The 24034-nt window shown below is 42.0% G+C and overlaps 1 protein-coding gene and 1 pseudogene across 5 annotated transcripts in view; both read left to right on the top strand.

The window, feature by feature from the left end:
- The first annotated feature begins 4863 nt into the window (after positions 1–4863).
- Positions 4864–24034, top strand: part of DISP1 (dispatched RND transporter family member 1) — a 174715-nt gene continuing 155544 nt past the window's right edge. For all 5 annotated transcript variants that reach the window (XM_059146647.1, XM_059146640.1, XM_059146644.1 and 2 more), the window contains exon 1: positions 4864–4983. The gene's annotated coding sequence lies outside the window, so the exon portion shown is untranslated. The remainder of the gene's footprint in view (positions 4984–24034) is intronic.
- Positions 4894–24034, top strand: part of LOC131815053 (transcription factor SOX-2-like) — a 51180-nt pseudogene continuing 32039 nt past the window's right edge.

Here is a 24034-nt window from a genome sequence, read left to right as displayed (position 1 = left end):
CGGGTCCCCAGCCCAGGGAGGGCACAGGCAGATCTCCAGGCCATGAGTGGGCACATGCACATTCCTGGCCTGGGAAGGGTATCTGCTCTCCCAGTCTTTGTTGGAGTGAATAGTAAAGACAGTGCAGAGAGTAAAGAGGGTGCAGAGAGCGAAGTTGGCATTGCAAATGTCTCAGTGTTCCCTCTTCCAGAAATTCCTCCAACATTTTCTAGGCTGTACTCCTCTAATATGAAAATTCTACTTGACTGCCATGAGGCAAAATAAAGAAAGAAAGAAAAAGAAAGAAAGAATAAAAGATATAGAACATGACTTAAGGAAAAAAAAAAAAAAAAGAACGCTACAGAAAAATACTTCAAAAGTCAGTACCATGAAGCAACCAGTCCAGCTTAAAACCACTTGCCCACCGAGTTCTCGGGTAAAATCCTAGACTCTAGAACTCTGCCTCCACCTTAAGTTACTGCTTTACAACCATGTGGAAATCAGATCTCTCTCTTGAATTCAGGCTTCCACACATTCCATTGAGTTCTCAACAGTACCCTTCACAGATCTGTTGACTTGCTTCTGTCTTTTATTATGAAATGTTAAGGGAAGTGTACAAGGGTGGATTGTTGTGAGACCGTCTAATGCCCTATACATATTTTGGAAGAGGAAGAGTGCAATGCTATACTTAAGGAATCTTGATTATGTACAACAGGGTTGCCAGAGCTCACAAATAAAATTAGAGGATGCTCAGATTCGAAATTCACATAAAGAATAAGTAAATACTTTCTTATGATAAGTTTGTCCCATGCAATCTTTGGGACATGCTTATATGCAGGCAGTCCAGGTGTGATGACCCAGAAGGGGCTCCACAGAATTAGCCAGGAGGGTCCTTGGCTTCACATGGCCTAGAAAGTTTGGAAGTAAGTTTGTATCATTGAGACTCAGAGCTGAAAAATCATTCTATTATTTAGCTAGTAGTAAAATTTCCAAGTCGGGAGTAGAACTGCATGTCTACTTCTGTTACCAAACTGTGTAGTGCAACCTTTATTCATGACGAAAGGCTTGTTCTACCAGCCCCGCTGGGGTGAAGCAGGTAAAGCTTTGTCTGGTAGGAGCAATCCTGCTTAGTTGTGAAACTGCTGGGAGGAAAAGATAATGAGGCTTGAGCTCTGATCAGATGTGTAGGGTGTTTGTTGCTTTTGCAGAAAGACAAGCACGGATTGGCATTTACAGTTATCAGCTCATATAAAAGTCCTTCAGAACACAATCACCCTAAATTTCCAGTTAATGAGAACCATGCCAAGTTTCTCTATGGTGTTTTACAGGCGGTGTTTCCACGAGTATAGGTCTTAAAGAGGTTTGAAGTAGAAATACCTGATTATTATACAAGGTGTCCCTGTGGAAATCACAGGTTTCATTTGAATTCCATAGGAGACAAGAGGTGAGTAAGGCCCTATTTTATTTCTATTTATAAATGTTTACTTGCAGAGGCTATAGATCTGTGTTGAACATATTTCTGTGGGATATAAAACCTATAAACCTAGACCAAAATCAGATTTAGGGGAGCTAGGGAATAGAGAGTTACTGTTTCATGGGTCTGAAGTTTCAGTTTGGGAAGATGAGAAAGTTCTAGGGATGGATGGGGACAGCTGCCACACAACATTATGATGTACAATGTCTAGTGTATGCATTTGAGCGTGGCCAAAATGTAAATTTTGTGTTTCATATCTTTCACCACAATAAAACAAATTAGACCAAAATATCTAAGGTTGTGTTTTTAAATGTGCCAATCAATTGGGGGACATTTCTGGGGCAGTTTCCCAGACTCCTCTTTTAGGAAGAAAATGCCACCTTAAATGTAATGAATAAACTTTCACTTAAAGCAGTATTATTGAATCACAATAGATTGAGAGCCTCATAAAAAAATACCTTGCTTTTAGGACCCTGCAGCCCAGTTGGGAATTATCAACTGGAGAACATTGGCTGACCTTATCAGTCCATACATAATTTTAATTCATATGATTTTTACAGTAAGCAGTTAGTATTCCCAGGAACATGCTGTTCTGATCGCCTCCAACTACAGGAGTTTATTTTGCAACAAATTACCGGTAACTGTGTGCAAAGGGACGAAGGCTCAGCTGTGGACTTTAGTGCTGCTGAGGATGGTGATGTTGGTTGATCTTTATGAATACAAATAAGAAAAACACCCATGTGTGCATGAGATGGAGTACAGAAAAGTGTAAATACATACTTTAAACTAGCCTTACTAGCTCTATTAATGAACCCATTCATCTGTCTGAGCCAGTTGTTGAGTCCTGAGATTTTTTCTTAAAACATTCTCTCCAGGTTCTGAGTAAGCTCTGTTTGCCACCATCACTGACAATGAAATGGAAGTCATGATTTTGCAGTCTGGCTGATGCTGGAGGCCAGGATGTTCAGCTGCACACTTGGGGACTTTGCAGTGGGGTCCGGGGGGGGGGGGGTATTGCACTCCCCACTCCCTACCAGAAAATCAGGTCACAGACTAGGAGGGAGGAGATTTGAACCAGTCCTGTCTCTGGGACAGTTGAACTATTTGACCTTGGGAAAACCGCTCCGTCCAAGTGGACTTTCCTTCTCCCCTCTGCATAATGACTTTGGAATACATGGTTTCCCTGTCTCCCTCCCATGCACCCTGTGATACTGAGGCAGTTTTCCTGAAGGGACCAGACAGCAGTGGAGGTGTGCAAATCTTCCTCCTGTCCTTGGCCTGGGAGGACAAGCTGGCTTCAGAGCTCTGGTGAGAAGAGTGGGTTGCTGTAGGGTGAGCAGGCAATCTGTGACTTGTGAATTGCGGTCCTGTTTCAGTGTTGGGAATAGAAATCTACTAAAACCAACGCAAGAAAAATGCGGACTTTATTGGAAAGACACAGAATTTGTTTTAGTTTTTAAAAAATTTTTTTAAATTTATTTTGGAGGGGAAGCGGCGGAGGGAGAATCTCTAGCAGACTTCCCACTGAGTGCAGAGCCTGACATGGGGCTCCATCTTGGGACCCTGAGATCATGACCTGAGCCGAAATCACACTGAGCCCCCCAGGTATCCCAGAAGGACACAGAATTTTAATACAATTTGAGGACAGGAAGTGTAGCAGGACACCACAGGGAGTAGAAATCAAAACCTGGCAGGTGGGGACTAAGATGAACACCTCTCAGGTAATGCTGTCTTCTCTCTTCCCTCCAGTTTCCCCTCTTTCGCTCCACCAACCTCGGACATCTTGCTCATGCCTAAGCCAATTCTAGGTTCACATGACCTTTTAAGCTCAACAAGAGAGACCAACTACAGCTCCGATTATGACCCAGATCTGCGCATGAAATTCTCAAGCTATTTGGTGTTGTGGTGGATCTGTCGCAGTTTGCTGTGGCAATGACTATGGACCCATTCAGCAGAGGCTCTGAGAGCAGATAGTCTTCAACAAGGGTGTGCTGTGGGTGCCTGCAAGCAGCAGAAGCCTTCTCTGGCTAGTCAAGCAACAAAATGTCTGGAAGTACACAGGGGTATCTCCTGCCTCGCAAAGGGTGATCTTTGATCTTTTCTTTAGGGCACTGCCCTTTATGTGACTGCTCTAAGGGCTATCTTCTGTGTTTTCCTATGCCATGTTTTAAATTCCTGGGGGTGGGGGAAACGTCTAAGTGGCCTGATTTAAGATGTGTCCATCTCTGGATTAATCTGTTTTACAGGGGATGATAGCAGGACCAACTTGTCCCACTTTTCCTAGCACTATCCCAGTTTAAGCACCACAATTCCAGTGTCCTGGGATCCCCCTCAATCCTGGGCAAACCAAGACGTTTGGTTGCCCTAGAAGAGGGTCACCTGTATATGCATATATGGCTCTTTAAGGGATTGCCCTGTGTGTTAGGGCATTCTAACAACTAAGCAACCAACAGCTGTGGTGACCTATAGCCAAACATTTCATGGAGTGCCTGTTACATTTTACTTCTTGGTAGCCTAGCCCCTGTGCACTTGGACCAGCGCACACTCGCGCACACACTCACACACCATCTTCTCATTCCTTCAGTTACAACACTCTACCACATGATTGGGTTATTTCATAGGCCACCACAAATGGACTGCTCGCCTCCCCAAGGTGGGGAAACCCAAGCTGTACCCTTCTACTCCACCCAGAGCGGATGTTGTGACCCCCTGAGGTACAGACTCCGTACGACCTCCATTCTTCCGTTCCTCTATAACAATCCTGCTATTTCACAACATACCTTGCTACTACCAAAAGGAAAAGAAAAATTGTTGTCATGCTTTTTCTTTCTAAAACGGAAAAGCGGGGCCTGGTGTACAAGAAGGTACTTATTAAACACTAGTAGCAAGCCAGAAAATAACCACAGGGAGCCAACGATCCTCATTACTGTAGCGGGTAGTCAAGTTTCATCTTTCTCAGCCCACTCTGTGCTTCCCTGCGGCTTCAGCTGCCATCTCGCTCTGTGGGGGTGACATGCCCACAGCCTTCCCCAATGCGCCCCGCGGCCCGCCCCCCCGCCATGCAGACCCGGGGCTCCCCGACGCAGTCCCCCGCGCCCCACCCTCGGCTCCCCCACGCGGCCGAGCTGTGTCCGGCGCCCCTCTCCCCGGCATGCACTCCCGCCTCCTCCGGCCTTCAGCTCGTAGCCCGCTCCCGTCACCCCGCTCCCGGTCAGCCCGCGGACGTGAGGTGGCCTCCCGCCAGGCTCAGGCGCTCCGCGGGCCACGACGCACGCCTTCCGACTTGACCGCGGCGCACCGAGCTAGTGCCGGGGGATGGGCGGCCGCCAAAGCGCCCCTGCCTCTCCTACCCCGCGCCTCCACGCCGGGGCGGGACTTCCGGTCCCGCCCGCTGACGCCTTCCGGTGGGAGGCGGAAGCGGCTCCGGGTTGGCGTCCGAGCTGGCGCGTTCCGGCGCTCGTCTCGTCAGTGGAGGTGTCTCGGCCCCGTCGCCGCCGCTGCTACCCCGCGCTGCGGGACGTGGAGACCGGGTAGGGACGCGGCGGCCGGACACCGGCCGGAGGGCGCGCCGGGGCTTGAGGGAGGCGAGCATGGTCGGGGGCCGCGGGCGCGGGTGACCCCGAGGACAGGCGTGAGGGAGAGCCCCGGGCGGGGGTCGCGGGCGACCCTGGGCAGGGGATGCGTCCCGGAAGGCGGGAGCCCGGAGGACGCGGACCGCGGGGCGGCGTCCGCAGCTGGCGGCAAGGGTCAGCAGTCGTCCGGGGGTCGCAGACGGGAAGGGTGCGGACTCCGAGCGTAGGGCAGGTGGCCGGCCGCCCGCTGCTGGACGCCGAGCTCGTGGGACCCGCGTGCCAGGTGGTGCCGGCTAACGGGGCGTGTGTGTGCTCACCCAGTGCGGGTCTCCGGAGGAGAGCTCGCATTCCCGGGAAAACGTGGATTCTCCGCTGTCCGCGGTCACTCGTGCCGCTGTCTTTGTCAGAGCCGTCAGGTCAGGCACTACCTGTAGTCGTCTGCCCCGCGGTGGGGCTGGGACCTCCATCCCCTGACGGCGCCAGCCAGGCGCCCCCGAGACCCGTGGTCCTGCTGGGCGGTCTTCCCTGAGTGGGCAGCGCTCTGGGTTAGCTACTGAATGTGCCTTCACAACGGCAGTGGGACTCACTCCCCTTCTGCTTCCCCGACGCGCTTCCACCGAGTTACCTATTGCTTCCTGCTCGGTTTAACCAGAAAGCTCAACTTTACAGAGCCCTGCAGCCGATTTCCACTAGTTCCTGAGAATTTACTTACCTTACATTTCTACTACGTTGCAGTTGACAGCGTGTTAACAAATACTAATGACCCCAGATCTGTCGTCATGTACACATTAAACACATTCAGTTTTCCTTAGTGTTCAGTGAAGTGTATGGGCTTGTTGTAACCTCGACGGAGGTAATCATTATTAATTTCAGCTATTGTCTGTGTTATATATAAGCTTTATTGCCTGCAATGAATTTGTGCATCCCACTCTATATCATGTAGTGTCTCCCGTAAGTGTAATTATGGAGACAGCTGGCTGTGAGCCTCGGGTGTACAAACTGGGCAGGGTAGCAAGGGACAGCCATTCCACTGTGGTTGGTGGAGGTGAGATCTGATGAGCCCTTGCCTGTTGCAGGTGTTTGCTATTTCAAGTGTTAAACTTTTTTATTTTGCAAATTACTGTATTGGTACAGGGAATTTTTGGATCTGATTTGGTGGTCTGACTTGCACTAATTAAATAAACCAGAATATTTTATATTTATTGGTGCCTTACTGTCTTGCTAGCTTATAAATTCCTCCACAACCCCAGTTTTATGGAGGTATAAAATATTTATTAATAAATAGTCATCAGTCGAACTGATGACAGATTATCACCACACATACTTAATCATCTTTTTTTGGGGGGGTGGGGAAAACAGTTAAGATCTACTCTGTTCCAGATTTCAGATTACAATATTAGTAACATGCATAAACTCTTGATGGACTTGAAAGTCTGTGCTTGAGTGACATAGTTATGGTTTCCTTATATTTAGGGACATGATTGGAAAGCAATGCTTAGGAATAAACAATGCTTTAACATGTAATTGAGCATATTGAATAATTTCTCATATTAGAAAATGAAAAGACACTGATCTTTATAGTTATGGAATTAACCATTGTGTATATTTACATACATACATATTAATTCAATCTCATTTCTTTAAATTAGATAATGTTCTTTTTCTGACAAGGCTTGTCCTCAATTTTTTATAAAATCTTGGTTTAAAAAATGTGTTCTCCTTTTCCGTTAACTTTTGGGAGGTAAAACACTTGAAAAAGTGTGCAGATCTTAAGACTTTAGTTTGGGTAGAGGAAAGGCTTGTTTTTGAAACACAAGAGCTTGCCTTCTATGGCAAGTTTCTAGTTATATGTCTGAATGATATATTTGAAATTTGATTGGTCTATGTTCTGGATAATCTTTGGAATTTTTGTTCTTTGTCCTAATTGAGTAAATTATTAAGATTTTTATGGATAAATCTATGTGTTATTCTGTAGGACTTAGACACATTTTACAGTTTAACCAATAGTGGAAATTTATTATGAGGGTACAGCAAGTTACTAGTTATTCTTATGGATTTATTATTTCTTTTTGTTTCTGCTATGGTAAAATACATATCTGTGCTTTGGGAGAACTACTAAAACACTGATAGCCCAAAGTCAAGTCTGTTTTTGTATACATGTATTTACACTCTGTTGTTTTCCATCATCACCTGTTTGTAATATATGAAGTAGTTTGCTATGTTGTTTTTTGGTTCTGTGTTCTCTGATTGTCAATTTTATAATTACATAGTCCACTCTCAGTTATCTGTACCCCCTAGTTAGAAAGGCCTTTTCTGCCACTTGATGGAATCAGGAGTATTTGTTACTGCTGAGGAATACTGCTTCTGGACAAGGAGGGTCCAAGGAGAGTGTTGATTTTCTGCTAACTTACCAGCCAGCTGCCTTGTCTGTAATGTAAGCATGGCCCTCAGCAAGATTGGCCGAGGCATAATCAACCCCTTTTAGAAGGACTTCTGTCTTTTTCTTCTGCCAAGTTAGACCTTTTCTCTCAGTGACTAAGGTAACCTGGCCCCAGTGTGACATGGGGGATCAGAGTCGCCAAAAGGGCTGAAGTCCTATTGGTACAGTCTTGTTCATTCTCCTGAGTCTGATCCCATAAATCTTGGCAAATTTTCAACTCTCCAGACACTTAGTTATGTCTATGAGCCATTTTTTACTTTATTATTGTTTAAAAAATAGTTTTAATGCTAAATCATAATAGGTTGGGTTATATAAATGGACTCAGTTTTGCTTAGAGTTGAGGCATCACAATAAATTATACACGAACTTTCCTATTAAAGTGATATAGTCGGAGATATTCTAGAACATACTCTGATTGCCATTAGTCTTTGCTCTTTTACTACTTTTCTTTGTTGGTTTGCTTTAATTTGAGATCCTAATGAAAAGAAAAACTAAAATAAAAGATGTGGGGGAAGCAACCATTACCGTTGATGTGTTAAGAGGTGATGGTGGGAGCGGTCTCTGGTGGTTGGGAGTATCTTAGCCCTGACATTGTTAGAATTGCCGGTGCTTGGTGATAATAAAAGCAGAAAGACTTAGGTGGCTTTATCATCGTTTTAAAGTACCCTACAATAAGTCCTTTATCACCTGCAGGAGGCAGAAAGAGGGATTCCCTCCTACTTCTCTCACCTTGAGAATGACCTGGCAGAGGCTCTTGAAGTCAAAAGTTTACGTGGTAATTAGGAATCATGGAAAAGCTTGAAGGAAGGGTTGAAATGTGAATGAAAAAAATAAATACCGAGGTTTATTTTAGCGTTGGTGTTTATTTTCAATATCTAGAAGAAGAAAGCGAGGAGATTGATGAGAACGCCAGGCAGTATATTTGAATAGATTTGTCTTAATTAAAGTGGAGGAGGTAGGGCAGATTCTAGGAAGTGATGCATTATCAAGTTCTAGACTTTATCATAAGAGCTAACTACTATGCAGATAAGGACTATCAGAGTCAAGACCCAATATTTTAAACTTAAGTGGTGACTCTTCCACAGTGATTGAATAGTGTTGCAAAAATAAAAATAGTACAAGGAACCACTTGTATACTTTTTATTTGGATTTACCTAATAACATTTTACCCCATTTACCCCATTTGCTTTATCACTTGAGAAAAAGAACACTTTTTTTTTTTTTTTTTTAAGTAAACTCTACCCCCAACATGAGCTTAAACTCATGACCCCGAAATCAGGAGTCACGTGCTTTTCTGACCAAGCCAACCAGGTCCCCCCAGTAGAAGGCTCATGTAACATATACTTCTGAATAGAACTGCTAACTTTATGTTTCTTTCCTAACAAATAGTTAATTTATTGGCTCTAATTCACCCAATGCTAGTGCTAGAAAGTATGTTGGTAGACACTCTGATGTGCCTCATTGAAGGGTGGTGAATGTTGGCTAGTCCATGACCAGTGCGCTTTGATTTCTAGACCTCTGTAGCCTCTTCCAAGGTCTTATCATCCTGAACTGGGGTTATAATTCCTATGTCTGTTTGTTGCTTTGTGGCTTATACATTTTCATTTGATCTCAAAACAAGCACGTAAATGTTTTTCTTAGACATACCTGATCTTGCTTACATTCATTCAAGTCTGCCTCTTTTTTTTTTTTTTAAGATTTATTTTATTTAATTGAGAGAGAGAGAGCATGCATGGAGGAAGGAGCAGAGGGAGAGAATCTTCAAGCAGACTCTCTGCTGAGCAAGGAGCTGCTGCCCACTTGATCTCAGGACTCTGAGATCATGACTTGAGGCAAAACCAAGAGGATTTTGGCTCAGTCAAACCAAGACACTCAACTGACTGAGACACCTGGGTGCCCCAAATCTGCCTCCTCTTAATCTCTAGTCCTTGGTTATTGAAAACAGCTGAACAGTATCCTTCTTAAGGACATTTGGCCTATTTTGTAATAAATACCTTGTTAATCCCTCAAGTAAGACTATTTTTATACCTTTAGGATTTGTACCTAAAAATATTCTTTCTATGTCTTTAGTCTGTTCACAGGACCTTATGTTGGTTGGTTTCAAGATCCCAGGTTTTTCATATCCTTTTTAAAGTACAATGAGCAGAGCTTGGAAGACTCTAAGTAGAATAATGAATGACTGATCATTTATGTGTAAGTTATTTATAGAGTGCTTCTCTTATCTAGTCATTTGGTCCTTAGGGCAAGACAGGTAGTATCCCATGTCAGAGAGCTGTAGAAAGATTCAGTCAGTCACTTACCCGATATCCTCTGGAATGAGGCTGTGTTCGATCTAGGATGCAACCCCTGGTCTTCTGACCTCAAATCCACATACCCTTTATCCTGAGTCACCTGTTCTACTGCATCTCGCTTTTAGGTCCTTCTATATCACATATTTTTGGATGTATTTGGCTTTCTTGTTCTCCCTTTTCACCAACTGAACTTGGTGTTAAGAGAAGAAAGCACTGACTCTACTTAATCTTTAATCCTGAAATGATATTATTTTAAGTGCAGAAGAAGAGTAGATGGTAGCAGTCATTTAATCTAGTCTTCTACCTAATTTGGATACTTTCATGACCCTTCCCTTCCTGGGATTTATGGGAAGGGATTTTTTTATGGATCTTGCAGGAAAACTTAGAGTAACAAGGTGTTCACATTTTTCTAATCAGCCTTGGTTCATTGTTGGGAGGCTCCAGTTATAAGATTATTTTTTTACTTATAATAGATCCAAATTACCTATTGTGGTTCTTATCTATTTGTTTTAGTTATATCATCCAGAGCAACATAGGTCTATTTTCTCTTTGAAATGTAAAATTTTGTCACTTATTTAAGGATAAATGTGTCTTCTCAGGTTAAATACTATCTCTACCTAGATCTCTTACCGTCCTGATCATACTATTCTAGCTGCACTAGGTTGGCTGTATCTTAAAAATATGGCTTCCATAATTGTCTGCACTATTTTAGATATCAGATTAAGGCAGCAAATGGCAGGACCATTACTTACTGTAAGGTTCTATTACTGCATGTTCAATATTATTGAAGTCCAAAATGACATTAACATTTAAGAAGACACATCCTGCTCTTATATTAAGCATTTAGTAAGTCAAAGCCCCCCAAATTTTCATGGGAAATCTGTTAGTCTGGCCCCCGTACCTGTGCAACTATTTTTTTAACTGAACCACAGGACTTTACGTTTATTCCTGTTAAATTTGATCCTGCCTGGGTCTCAGAGGTTCAGCATTTGAGCCTGTAGTGATCTATTTTGGTCTCCGTTTTCTTACATGCTTATCCTTTAAGCTTTGTCTTTTACATTTATAATAGTTAGCTCTTCAAGCTTTTGTGGAGTCAGGGCTGGCTTTGGATTGGTGATAGCTACATAGCTCATGCTCCTCATCGGGAGCATGGTTTTCTGTCCACATATGTTTCTGGTGGGTTATTTGCCACTCAGACAGGACGCAGGATGACCTCATGGTGCGGAACTGAGCTGTGCCCAGGGCTGCTGCGTGTCTTGCACTCCTAACCTCGGTCCACCTTCAGTGGCCCTCGGTGTCTTCAGTGCCCCTCAGCCATTCTCAAAACCAAACTTTAACAAAGCCCCATAGGTTTTAAAATTAAACCGTATTATGTTTCAGCCTTATAAAATCAGAGGAAGCCAGTTTGTCTTCAGAGTGTGTATACAGAACTCTTTTTAGATTAGGGACAACACATATGTGCTAACATCATGATTCTGATTCATTCTTGAACACTGTTAAAAATGTGAGACAGAGTCCACGCTTGGTATTAAAGAATACTGTGATTTATTCTATCTGCTGTAGGTTGAAGGAGGAATGGCTGCAAAGGACGCCTACCACATACTCCCATTGCTGATACAATTCAGTGCATCTTGACCCACTGGGTGCCAACACCTCCACCCAAGGGGATTTGGAAATCTGTGGGAAAGTATTTGTTTGTCACAGTGAGGGATGTATGTGTGTGTAGTTAGCATTTAGTGTTTAGGAATCAGGGGTGCATAATGACCCACAGTGCTTTGGGCAGTCCGACACAACAAGAAAATATCCCATCCTAAAATCTTGGTGTCCCTCATGGAGAAACACTGTCTAGCTTGAAGAAGAGTCTAATTATGGGAACTACCCTGAGCAGGACAGTCACTGGGACTTAAACAGAGACCAGATACCTGTTTGTCAGGGATGTAACTATAGGCATTTTGGCATCAAGTGGGATGTTGTGATCTCCAGGGACTTTAACAGCTGGGTGATTTTCTGAGTATATGGCAGGGGTCAGCAAAGTACACCCCCCCCACCCACCCCGCTAACAATGGCCTATGTTAGTAGGTAAAGTTGTGTTGGAACACAGATATGCTTATCCATTTCTGGATTGTCATTGACTGCTTTGGAGCGACACCAGCAGAGGTGTGAGTGGTGGCCATAGAGACTTTATGGCCTGCAAGGCCTAAACACTACTGGCCTCTTTACAGAACAAGTTTCTAGTTATCATGTATCATAATGTTTTTTGAATGGCACCAGTGTGTGAACTGCTGTCACTAAGTGTGTGATTCTTAGATCCTTAGTAGTTGAAGATTCACCTGTTGAGGGATCAACAATAAAAATTAGAGCTGGAGAATACTCAGCTTGATTTTGCAAATGTCACCAAGTAGGACAAAGTCTACCTCTATTTGGTATGGTTCCTCAGTGTTTGAGATTGAGCTGATGGTTGACTTTCCCCACAGTGATGTTACACTAACGGGTAGTGAGGAAATACTTTCAAAGCCATGACAATGAGAAAAAAAAAAATAGAATCTCACAGTCTTCGTAAATCAGTTTTGGAGCTTAAAAATTCCATGTAGGAAATATCACTGTTCTTTTCCCTCCTATGTATTTTAGTAAAGAAAAGCACAGTGATAGTGGTATTGCTAGTTTGTTGGCATTGTGCAGGAAGTACTAACTTAAAAATAACCCTCTGAGCACTTATTTAAAATACTTTAACATTTAAAAAATGCTTTTATATTTTAAAGAAGAGGTTGCAAGAAACAGACATCTGTTAACCCTTATTTTAAAAAAAAAAAAAAAAGGGCACCTGGGTGGCTCAGTCATTAAGTGTCTGCGTTCTGCTCTGGTCATGATCCCAGGGTCCTGGTATCGAGCTTCATATTGGGCTCTGTGCTCAGCGGGGAGCCTGCTTCTCCCTTTTCCACTCCCCCTGCTTGTTTTCCCTCTCTTCCTGTGTCTCTCTCTGTTAAATAAATAAAATCTTTAAAAAACAAACAAAAAGGAAAAAAAAATACCAGTCTTAGTCTGAGTATGTTGGTGTCTTGGGCTCCCCAGAGAAACAGAGCCAGTATATATATGTGTGTTTGTTTCAAAAGAGATTTATTTGGGGGCGCCTGGGTGGCTCAGTGGGTTAGGCCTCTGCCTTCGGCTCGGGTCATGATCTCGGGGTTCTGGGATCGAGCCCCACATTGGGCTCTCTGCTCAGTGGGGGGCCTGCTTCCTCCTTTCCCTTTCTCTGCCTGCCTCTCCGCCTCCTTATGATCTCTGTCTGTCAAATAAAAAAATAATATCTTAAAAAAATAAAATGTTTAAAAAAAGAGAGAGATTTATTTGAAGGAATTGGCTCATGAAGTTGTAGGGATTAGTAAGTCCAGAATTTGTAGGGCAGGCTGACAGGCTGGAACCTCAGGCAAGCATTGATGCTGTCAGACTTGAGGCAGATATTCCTTCTCTGGGAAACCTCAGTTTTTGTTCTTAAGCCTACAGCTAAGTAGATGAGTCCTACCCACACAATTGTGGGTAATCTCCTTTATATAAAGTCAGCTTCTTGAAGAAATATTAACCACATCTACAAAATACCTTCCAACCAGGTTGACCATAAGACCAACTTTCACAGTTCTTGAAACATATTTGGTATGTTAAAATACTGGGTAGTAGGGGCGCCTGGGTGGTTCAGTGGGTTAAAGCCTCTGCCTTCCGCTCAGGTCATGATCTCGGAGTCCTGGGATCGAGCCCCGTATCAGGCTCTCTGCTCTCCAGGGAGCCTGCTTCCCCATCTCTCTGCCTGCCTCTCTGCCTACTTGTGATCTCTGTCTGTCAAATAAATAAATTAAAAATATATAAAAAAAATACTGGGTACTGAGTACTGATGAGGATAATGTCTATATTCATAGACCAGTAGCTTCCAATGGATTACCTGGGTCTTCATTCATGTGTCAAATAAAGAATAGAAAATGGACAATTAAATCAACCTTGTCACCCTTTGAAATGTAAAAGTTCTGTTTTTCATAGTTTTTATATATTGTGTATTAATTTTTAAAATTTGGAGTACCCTGAATAATTTAAGAATTTTATAACTCTTTTTTTATAAGTTGTTACTAGCCTTTTTGCATAAAAAAAATTCTTAAGCGGTGGGAATTAGTTTTGAGCTTATTTCATCAAATTCTCCTCATTTGTGGTTGAGAAACCAGTCCCAGGAAGGTGGATGATTTTGTCCAGGTAACACAGTGAGTCAAAGAACCATCATTAGAAGCCGGATCTGATTTTCAATCCAGTATGGTTCTGTGATGAGAGTGATTCCAGAGAAGTAAAGGGCTTTTCTGAAGAGAGGGTGATTTTGAGTCATTACTTAAGGGATTGAGTATGAATTGATAGTCCAGAGAATGGAGATGATATTTAGGCCACTTGGTGACACTGGGGGAAGGGTGGGCAGAGAGAAGTGGGTGTGTCCCATGGTGTGCACAGGTGGATAGCATATCTGCTTAGGGCCACAGTAACATGGGATACCCCTGGGACCTAGAGAGATTTCACAGGGAAGTACAAGCTAGCCATGGGATGATTCCCAGGGGATATTCCAGAGGCTCTCAAGTCGGGGAGAATGTGTGGTTCGGAAGAAGTTGCTTGGGAGAGCTTTCTTTCCTGAGGAGGTTAGTAGAGAAATAGGAGCTGTTGGAACTCAAGTGTTGTCTGAGAAAGCACAGGGTGGAGTTTGGAAATCCTTCCAAGAGGGAATTTTAAGGGTTCTGTGGGGCATTGTGAAAACATTGTAGGAAGTAAATGGGTCCTTTAGAAGGTTGCAAGGGTTTAGGCATCGTCCACGTTTTCTTCCTTACCTGCAAAATAAGCATATTAATACCCACTGCACATAGCCAGTAGAGGGAGTAAAGGAGATGATGTACACCATGCACTCATTTGCATAATGCCTGGCGCTAGTAGTACTAAAAATGGTAGCGTTTATATACTGTATCCTGGCTGCTGGCTGAGAGTCTTAATCAGAAGCTGTCACTAGAGATTCTTCTTTCTCCCCTTTACTTATGCTCATGCTCACTCCAGCTACTTCGTGCCAGCCCACAGCTGTTCAATGTGGTTTCTTACTTCAGCTTTAATATCTCCAGGCAGGGGCACATCTCTGACCATAGATAGTGCTACTTCATCTCTGTGGTCAACAGGCTTGGTCCTTCTGAATAAGCTCTGCCCTTTTTTGGGGGGTTGTATTTCAATTGCAGATTTCATTTCATCAAATTGAAACAGTATACTTAACTATGGCATTATTTCCAATTTTATTACTTTTTTTTTTTTTGCCCTTTGGACTATAACTAGGAAGATACAGTTGGAAAGGGGAGTGAAGGTGCAGGATTTTGAAGCAGCTTCTCCCTTTCCTCTTCAAAGGGTTATTTCCTTCAGGTTTTGAGTAGAAAACAAAATGTAGTATTTTAGTGGATACCTTCTCCAAAGAGGACTGCCTTAAAAAGACATTTTCTCCAATAATTGCATCTTAAGATATAAAACCATTTCTGGATATAGACTCGGCAGTAGTCTAACAGATTTTTTTTTGTGTATGGGATAAAATTTGAGATGACTAGACATGAGGCTCCAACTGTACAATGTGATTATTTCTGAACCAGACCCGGGAGCCGTTTCCCTCGTGTTCAGAACAGAGTAACCTGGAGTGTTCAGTTTCATTGTAAGGAGCCTTGCTGGTACTTGGACATCTGTTGAGTATAGGTCTCTCTGGAACCCTTAAGGCTCTTTTGTTCCCTGCTCTGCTGTATCACCCATTTCTCTCTCCCTCTAGTACCTTAACCTCTCCTCCCAGTGAAATTTTCCTTAATTATTTGATTATGTTAATTCAGAGGAAGGTGTGGATGATCAATAGACCTGCTCCTAAGGTACACTATTTAAATTGTATATGGATTTTAAAGTGAAATTTGCAGAACCAAACAAAAACCTATCAGCCTTGAGCATTAGTACATGGTTTAATATGTAGAGATTGCTTGTTTACCTGGTCTCTTCAGACTTCCTTATTTTGGACTCCCAGTTTCTGAAGAACATGTTTCTTCCCTAGAGGAGTCAGAAGAGGAGAAATGATAATGGGGAGAGGTAGGGCTTTCTCAACTTGACATATCAGTATAGCTGCTTCATGACTTTCTTCCTTCTTCAGGTCCTTCCTCCATAATCTCATTACATTTTTTTGTTGTTGTTGTTTAAATACTCTTTTTATGAAATGTACCTAACTCACTTCTTAATTTGTAGGTTCCTGTCTTCCACCTTGCCATAAGTTAAGTGCTCCTAATTTATGGTATTGAGTTACAGGTTCTCCTGTGAAGCTTATGATTTCACTTGTTCTTTTTAGAACAGTAATAATAAGTTCTGTTGATATAATGAATTTTTTCCACCCCAAAGTGTAAGTCACCACTACATGTGTTCCTCTTGTTGAAAATGTCTCTAATAACACTGGCTTCTATTTATTGATCATATGCTACATACTGGGCACTGCACAGGGCATTTAGGAGACATTGTATTCAGCCCTCGCAATAACCTTATTTAAGGTAGATATTTATATTTCCCTTTTATGGTGAGGAAACCGAAGTTTGGAAAGATCAAGTAATTTGTCTAAATTTGTAACACAGACAGTGGAACTAAAATTCTAAAGCTTATCTGCTTTTGATTGTACACTGTTTTCCGCTGTGTTTCAAAAGAGCCTTAAATTTGGCATCTACCCTCAGGCACTTCCTAGAGAGTAAAAGCAGCATGTTGCTTCTAGAATTGTTCTTAATATCCACGCACTCACAGTAGTGTTCCACTTTAAACTTGCATGAAATGCAATCAGGGTATTATGGATAACTCTTTCTTTCAAGGATGGTGCCATAATGTAGCTTCTAGCTTAAAGTAGTTTAGTAAATGCTTACAAAATATTTGCTGCATTTGGATAAAAACAATGACACAAAGAAAGGAGGCAGTTAAAGTAGAGGGCTGATCACAGAAGAATGAATTTCTTTTGGAATGTGAAGCAGGAACTTTCTCATATTACAGCCGGCTACAGGGCAGGGCTGGAATCTGAGCTTTGACAACACCGCCCAGACTCTTTCTTGTTTTTCTGCTTTATAACCACATGTTATTGCCAGCTGAAAAGGATAATGGGGAGTAATGATGAATGCATTTCCATTTGCTGCAAAGAGAATTTTAGACATTCTCGATCTTTTTAAACTGAGACAAAAAGCCTGCTTTGAAATGAAGAGTTAGGGGCTACGGGTAAGCGGTTCTTAGATTCCTACTCTAGGAACTGGTTGGTGCAGGTGATACTGATGGTGGTAGCTGCCAGTTCACAGTTGGGTCTCAAATAGTTTCGGCCCCAGGGGTGGTGTAAGAATTCAGTTTTTCTTCAGTCTTTTCTTTTCATCCCCGAGTTATAGGTTTTGGGCATAGGTGTTACTTTCCCTGAGACTGCTAAGGTTTTCTTAGGCTGTCAGTGTCAAACACAAACCAGACTTCTAGAATTATCTGCTATGGGTACTTGTTCCCATGGAACACAAGAGAACTCAGCTGTTGTGAAGAGCCTCCCGTTAGCGCCTGCTGGCCCCCAGCTGCCCAGGCTGTGAGGCTGGCATATCAGAGTGCTGTGGTCATAGCATACTTTGTATGGTTCTTGATTCTTTTTGACTTTATTGGGGTTTTTTTATGGTTGCCCCCTCAAGGTCACTGCAGCAGCATATTGTAGAAAATTTTTGTCAGTCCCTCAATACTGTGACTTGATTATTAGTGATCAGTTCTTTGGGTTTGAGTGAGCAGATGAGTCTCCACTGTGATGTCTTAATAATTTTTAATGATTTAATATGTGGCTGCTTGGCATTGGATCTAGTTACTGTGTTTGTGGAATGCTATATGGTGGGCATTTGCATTGTTTCTTATCAGGGAGTGACAAAATTATAATTTATTTAGCCACTGCTTGAGGTGCTTTTTGACATTTCTGGTAGTGTGGCATTGTAAAATAATATTAGAAACAGGATAATAATTCCATAGCTAGCTCACAGTTATGGAATATTTACCGTGTGATTTTTATGCTGAGGGCTTTTACATCTGTCATATCTAATTTAATCCTTACTGCAGTCCTGTTAAGGGCTGTTGTGCCTGCCTCCCAGATGGAGACTGGACTATATGGACGCTAAATAGCTTATCTGTGTTAAACCGTCATCAGGGCTGGGATCCAAATCTGGGCATCCTAACCTCAGGGCCACAGCCCTTAACTACTCTGCGGGACAGCAAGCTCTGATGCCTTCAGGTGTAGACATCATCCAGTTCCGTTGAAGCTTCCTACTCCCGGAAGTCCATGTGCCCTATCAGAGTCTGTGTGTACATGTGGGATTTTACATTTCTAGTCAAATAGAACTTTCTTCTTTAGTTTTAGTGGTTGCCAGTTGGTGTCTTGCAAAAACAGTTCAGCTTTTATTTCAGGTGAGAGGACTATGTAACCTTGTTGACTCTGTGACATTCTGCTTTCAAGTTGGTAGCCAAACCTTTGTACTGGGAGAAACAAAAAGTTAAAGCATTCATACTGTATTTTGGGTTATATTGGAGTTTAGGGGCAGATCTGTCATTTGAAGTTTATCTTAGGCATGGAAATAAATTTCTGTTCTCTAAAATGTACAGATGGGGAAGTTCTGGAAGTGTCCTGTGTAGAAGAGAAAAAAGTCTACTCAGAATTTAAAATTGGCCATGGACAATTTAAAGTGGGGATGGGATGAGCACACGGATAATCCATATGTGGGTTGTCAAACAAAGAGTTTTTCACTTTCTTTTGTCCTTGGAGTCAACCTTTATAACACTATCATTGGGAAACACTTGACTTACTAAGCTTTACTGAACATTCTGATTTTTGGATCAGTTTCTAAATTCACAAAATAATCTTTATACAACAGATATTATTTATTGTATTTTGGGATTATATGCTCAATTCTGAATTTTGACAAATTTTAATTAACTGAAATAAGTTACGTATCGATGAGATAACATAATTTTTTTCAAAGACTTTATTTTAGAGAGAGCATGAGCTGGGGCTGGGGGCGGGGGGCGGAAAGAAAATCAGATTCCCCACTGAGCAGGGAGCCCAATGCAGGACTCAATCCCAGGACCTGGCTGGGATCATGACTTGAGCCGAAGGCAGACACTAAACTGACTGAGCCATCCAAGATCAGTCTTTTTCTGATACAAACTATTTTTATTGGTATTGTGGGTTCTGGGACTTGATTTTTTTTTTTTAACATTTTATTTATTTGTGAGAGAGAGAGAGAGCATATGCAAGTCACAAGCAGGGGGAGCAGCAGAGGGAGCACTAAATGTCCCACTGAGCAAGGAGCCTAATGTGGGACTTGTGCAGGACTTGATCCCAGGACCCTGGTATCATGACCCGAGCCAAAGGCAGATGCTTAACTGACTGAGCCACCCAGGCATCCCGGGACTTGATCTTTTAACCCCCGAAATAATACAGTATTTAGATTTACCCATATGCATTTATCTTTTTTTTTCTTCTTTTGTTCAATTTTTTGTACCTATTGACAGGAAGATGAATTATTTTTAATTTATACCCCCTTGGGGCGCCTGGGTGGCTCAGTGGGTTGGGCCACTGCCTTCGGCTCAGTTCATGATCCCAGGGTCCTGGGATCAAGCCCCACATCGGGCTCTCTGCTTGGCAGGGAGCTTGCTTCCCTTCCTCTCTCTCTGCCTGCCTCTCTGCCTGCTTGTCATCTCTGTCAAAGAAATAAATAAAATCTTAAAAAGAAATAATGTATCCCCCCTTTAGGGCTTTCTGTGGGAGGGGCTGTGCTCTGACTCTACACTTTGCTTAGGCTCCCCTGTTGCACCTCCTGTTATCCTGTTTCCTATCGCTTCTCCTCTCCCCACTTTAAGTGCTAGCCATCAGGACTGTGCACATGTGCCTAGGACATGCTGGTTTCAGAACTAACTCACCTCTAGATTTGTGCTTTCTTACCATTTCTCCCTTAGAACATTTCTCTGTCTTTATAGCTGGCTCTGCCATACATTTAAAAAATAGTTTAAAAATATATAATACAGCATTTTTAGGGAATCTCCAGCCATTGGGTTTGCACTGTCAAAGAAGTCCACATTGTTGTGTGCTTGATTGAAGTGTTTTGCATTGAATCTGGGGTTGGGGAGGACTTATATACCCATTCTTACTAACAGGCAAAACTCTTCCATTGAGAGTCATAAGAAATAACTTGTTTCAGCCAGCCAGGTGCCCCAGAAACAACTTGTTTGAAAGAGAATGATGGGGTTCAGGACATGCTACCCCAAAATATGGCACTTTGGCATGTTGAATATTTTAAGCTGAAGGAATTTGAGAAATGGCAGGTATAGGAAGGATTTTCTGACCTTCCCCCGAAACAGGTCATAAGACCCACATATGAGAGGTGCCCTCACTAAACCCAGAGGAAAGGATCATCCTTATCTCTGATGGAGTAATGCCAAGGGGAATTTAAAGAATAGTCCTTGCTAAGTGTCCCCATTTTACTACTTCTTTATCTCATCACCTTTTTCCATGACTCTATTCCTTGTTATATCTAGTATAAAAACATTTCTTTGGTCTTAATTTCCTTCTGAAGGTCCTTCTGTCACATATTTATGTTATGTAAATTGATATGCTTTTCTCTTATTACTCTGTCTTCTGTTACAGAGAGCCAGTCAACTTTTAGAAGGGAGAGAGAAAAGATATTTTCCTCCCCTATAGTTTCTGGTGACCATGAGGGCATGGCTGGGGCACCCCACTCAGTCCATAGTCTGCAGATGGAATCTTGGGAAAACTGACAAAAGCCCAGGAAAGGTAAGACTTCTTGCCACAGTCAGCTGTCCCACATCTCTGTCTGTAGTGCCCAGTCTACACTAAAGAGAGGAAGGAAATAGTTTTCTTTTTCCCTTCCTTTCCAAGTTCAGATTAGCAAGAGAAAAATAGTTGTTAAAATTAGATCTTTGAATTGTGACTCTCATGAATTTGGTTTTGGGTAACCAGGTGAGTACAGATCTTCTCCCTCCCAGGGACAGCTGTTCTCCTCCATCTCCTGTCTCCTTGTGTCCTGAAAGCCTGGCTTGCCTTTCTCCCTGCTGGGGCATATGAGTTATTGGACTTGTGTGTACAGTTGGCCAGATGCAGGTTGGGGTTCCCAGGATTGTGGCACCCCATTTTTGGCTAATGTCCTCCCCACTATTGTTACTTCTCAGGGGTGTTGTCTTACTCTTTCTTTTGGCTGTCTTTGGGGGTGGCTCTAGATCTTGAGAGGTCTATATCTTCTGCAGCCTCTTTGGGGAAGCCTGGTTGTGTCCATGTTTGAGCCATAAAAGGCTCATTGGTTTTAAGTCATAAAAGGCTCATCAGTTTGGAGTCACTTGAAATAGGTATACCTTTGGTTTAGAAAAAAAAACAAAAACAAAAAAAAGTGGGCGTTGGGGGAATTTTAGGGTGTTGCCAGGAATTTTCATTCTTTGTTCTGTCTGAAACCTGATGGGATATTTTAAAAGTGTCTTTATTTTATTTTTTATTTTATTTATTTATTTTTAATGAGAGAGAGAGCGCAGGCGAGGAGAGGGAGAGAGAATCACAGGCAGGCTCCACAGTCAGTGCAGAGCTTGATCTCATGACCCTGAGATCATGAACTGAGCCAAAATCGAGTCGGTTGCTTAACTAACTGTGTCACCTAGGTGCTCCTGGGAAAAGTTTTCAAATATTTGCAAGACAACAACTTATCCCCATTGTCCACTTCATATAGCATAGTAGTGGTTGTCAGGATTGGAAAATTAAAATCAGTAGTATTACCAAAGGTGGACTGGAGATGATAACTCCAGATAGAGAGAGTATGACATGATTGGTGTATCTTCTAGTCTAGATGACTCTAATTTAGTTTGAGAAGATTATTATCTATGTCCAGGATACAAATATAACCCAAATAAAGAATAATGACCTTTTCAAAATCTGAAGTTATCTTTTGGTCAGTGAAGCTGCTCTGACAACTGATACGTGTCTTTTGAGTTACTGCCTACTATTTAACAGAACGTCATGTCCTGCACTCTCTGAAATCTATAAAAGCAAAATACAAATTTAGCCTAAAAACAAATCCTGAAACCCAGTTCATTATGTCCCAAGTTTTCTCTAATCTCATTGTCCGTGATGATCTCTTCTGAATCACTACAGCACTTATACCTATCAAGTACAGGATGTGGGTCATTGAAGACAGGGATGAGAATGTATAGCTGTTTCTAAATTCTAGGCAGCATCAGACATTGATCTTTACATGTCATAGACAATTGGCATGCATGTATTTGTTAAATAGATTTGAGAATAACTTTTTTATCCAAAAATAAACTCACTGCTCCCAAAATACTAGACATGTATTTCACACGTCACTGCCTCATTCGTAATTTCACATGTGTATGTATGTATAATGGAGAGGTAGCACTCATCAAATAATAATGCTGACATTCAATGTTAAAACAACCCAGTTTTTAAGAAAATCATCTGAGAAGCATTTCACATTAGCACAGTCTAAGGCCAGCACATTACAGGTCCTGTACAACAAATGTGTACACATGTCCTGCAGAAGAAAAAAAGACCCACAGACAGTTTTTAGAGGAAACCTACGTTGAGAACATTGCAGGTGTAGAAATCCAGAAGATCCATCAATTCCATGTGCTACCATAACAATCTCTGCAGGTTCTTCACAGACTTCACCATTCTTTAGAGATTAGCTCCTTCCCCATCACCCCTAAAATAAAGAAGAAAGAGCAGAAGTTACAATCTCACAGGCATTGACTTTTTGTCATCTATCTATAAAAGACAGCTACAAAATGCCATATACACTGTTTAATTTTTAAAAACATAATGGCCTGTTCGCCTTAGCACAAAGCTAACTCTTTGCTGGCAGGGACTGTTTGGAGAAGAGAACTAAAAACTAGTGTAGAAATCTGTGCATTGAGAGTCACTGTAAAGAACGTGAAGGCAAGGGGAGAAAAGTTTCCAGTATATACACATAGACTGTACAGGCTTCATTGCAATAACCTGATACCACCCCCTCCCAGAATAAAAAAATAAAATCTGCTTGCAAAGAGACCTTTGAAACAACTGATTGATTTCATGGTCACATTACGTGGTTTGTAAGATAAACACCAGATCACATGATCCACTTGAGGAAAAGGCATGGAAAAATCTTTCTGGAGGTTATACTGACTGTGCAAATGAATGCACTTAGTCATTACTCAACATCACACTTAAAAGCAAGCAATTGTTTCCCTTCAAATGCTCATCTTTTTTCTTAGCACAAACTGAAAGCTCCTGCCAGCATCATTGAATTAACACCGCCTGCTACAGAAATAATAACTTGATAAAATGTTAACCTTAACCAAGTAAAAAATAAAAATATGGATTAATCATCTTTCCTGTTAAAATGGTATTTAACAATGTTTAGTGAACAAAGGAAAACACATATCTTATGTAAGTACTCACATTGTAAGATTATATGAAGGAAAGAAGAATCTAGGAAACACTGCTCTAAAATTATTTTCTACTTCTACATGCCCTCCTAATATTTATTGCTAAATAAGGAGATTAGATGAAAAATAGAACAGACACCATTTTTGATAATGCATGATTTCTTCACTTAAAAACATGAGTTAAAACAGATACAAGGACAATTTCTCTTATCTAATTTCTATTAATTAAAAAAACTGTTCTTGAGCCTAAAATCTGAAGAGAACTGATGAGTTCTCAGTTATCATCTCTTTGAAGATTACGGAGGCCCTTGAAGAAGGTAAATCCTCAGAACTTCGCAAAATTCCAATACAAGTAAGTTTTTTGTTTTGTTTTTTGTTTTGTTTTTTTTTTGTTTTGTTTTTTTTTTTGACAGAAAGAGATCACAAGTAGGCAGAGAGGCAGGCAGAGGGAGAGGGGGAAGCAGGCTCCCTGCTGAGCAGAGAGCCCAATGTGGGGCTCAATCCCAGGACCTGGGATCATGACCTGAGCCAAAGGCCAAAGCTTTAACCCACTGAGCCACCCAGGTGCCCCAATATTATAAATATTCTTAAGAGTATTTGCTTCTACCTGAGCTTACACATGGTAGTCGATGCTCAGATTAAGTAATTCTTGGCTCCTGTTTATCTCAGAATAAGATTCAAGGTAAAACAATACTTAATGCTCCACTAAAAGATCTGTTTTCAGACTTTTCTCTTTCTTCCTCAAGAGGACAGTCAATATAAGCCTCCAGAA

This window comes from Mustela lutreola, chromosome 14, assembly GCF_030435805.1.
Source record: "Mustela lutreola isolate mMusLut2 chromosome 14, mMusLut2.pri, whole genome shotgun sequence".
Lineage (NCBI taxonomy): Eukaryota > Metazoa > Chordata > Mammalia > Carnivora > Mustelidae > Mustela > Mustela lutreola.
This window is presented reverse-complemented; position numbering and strand designations above follow the sequence as displayed.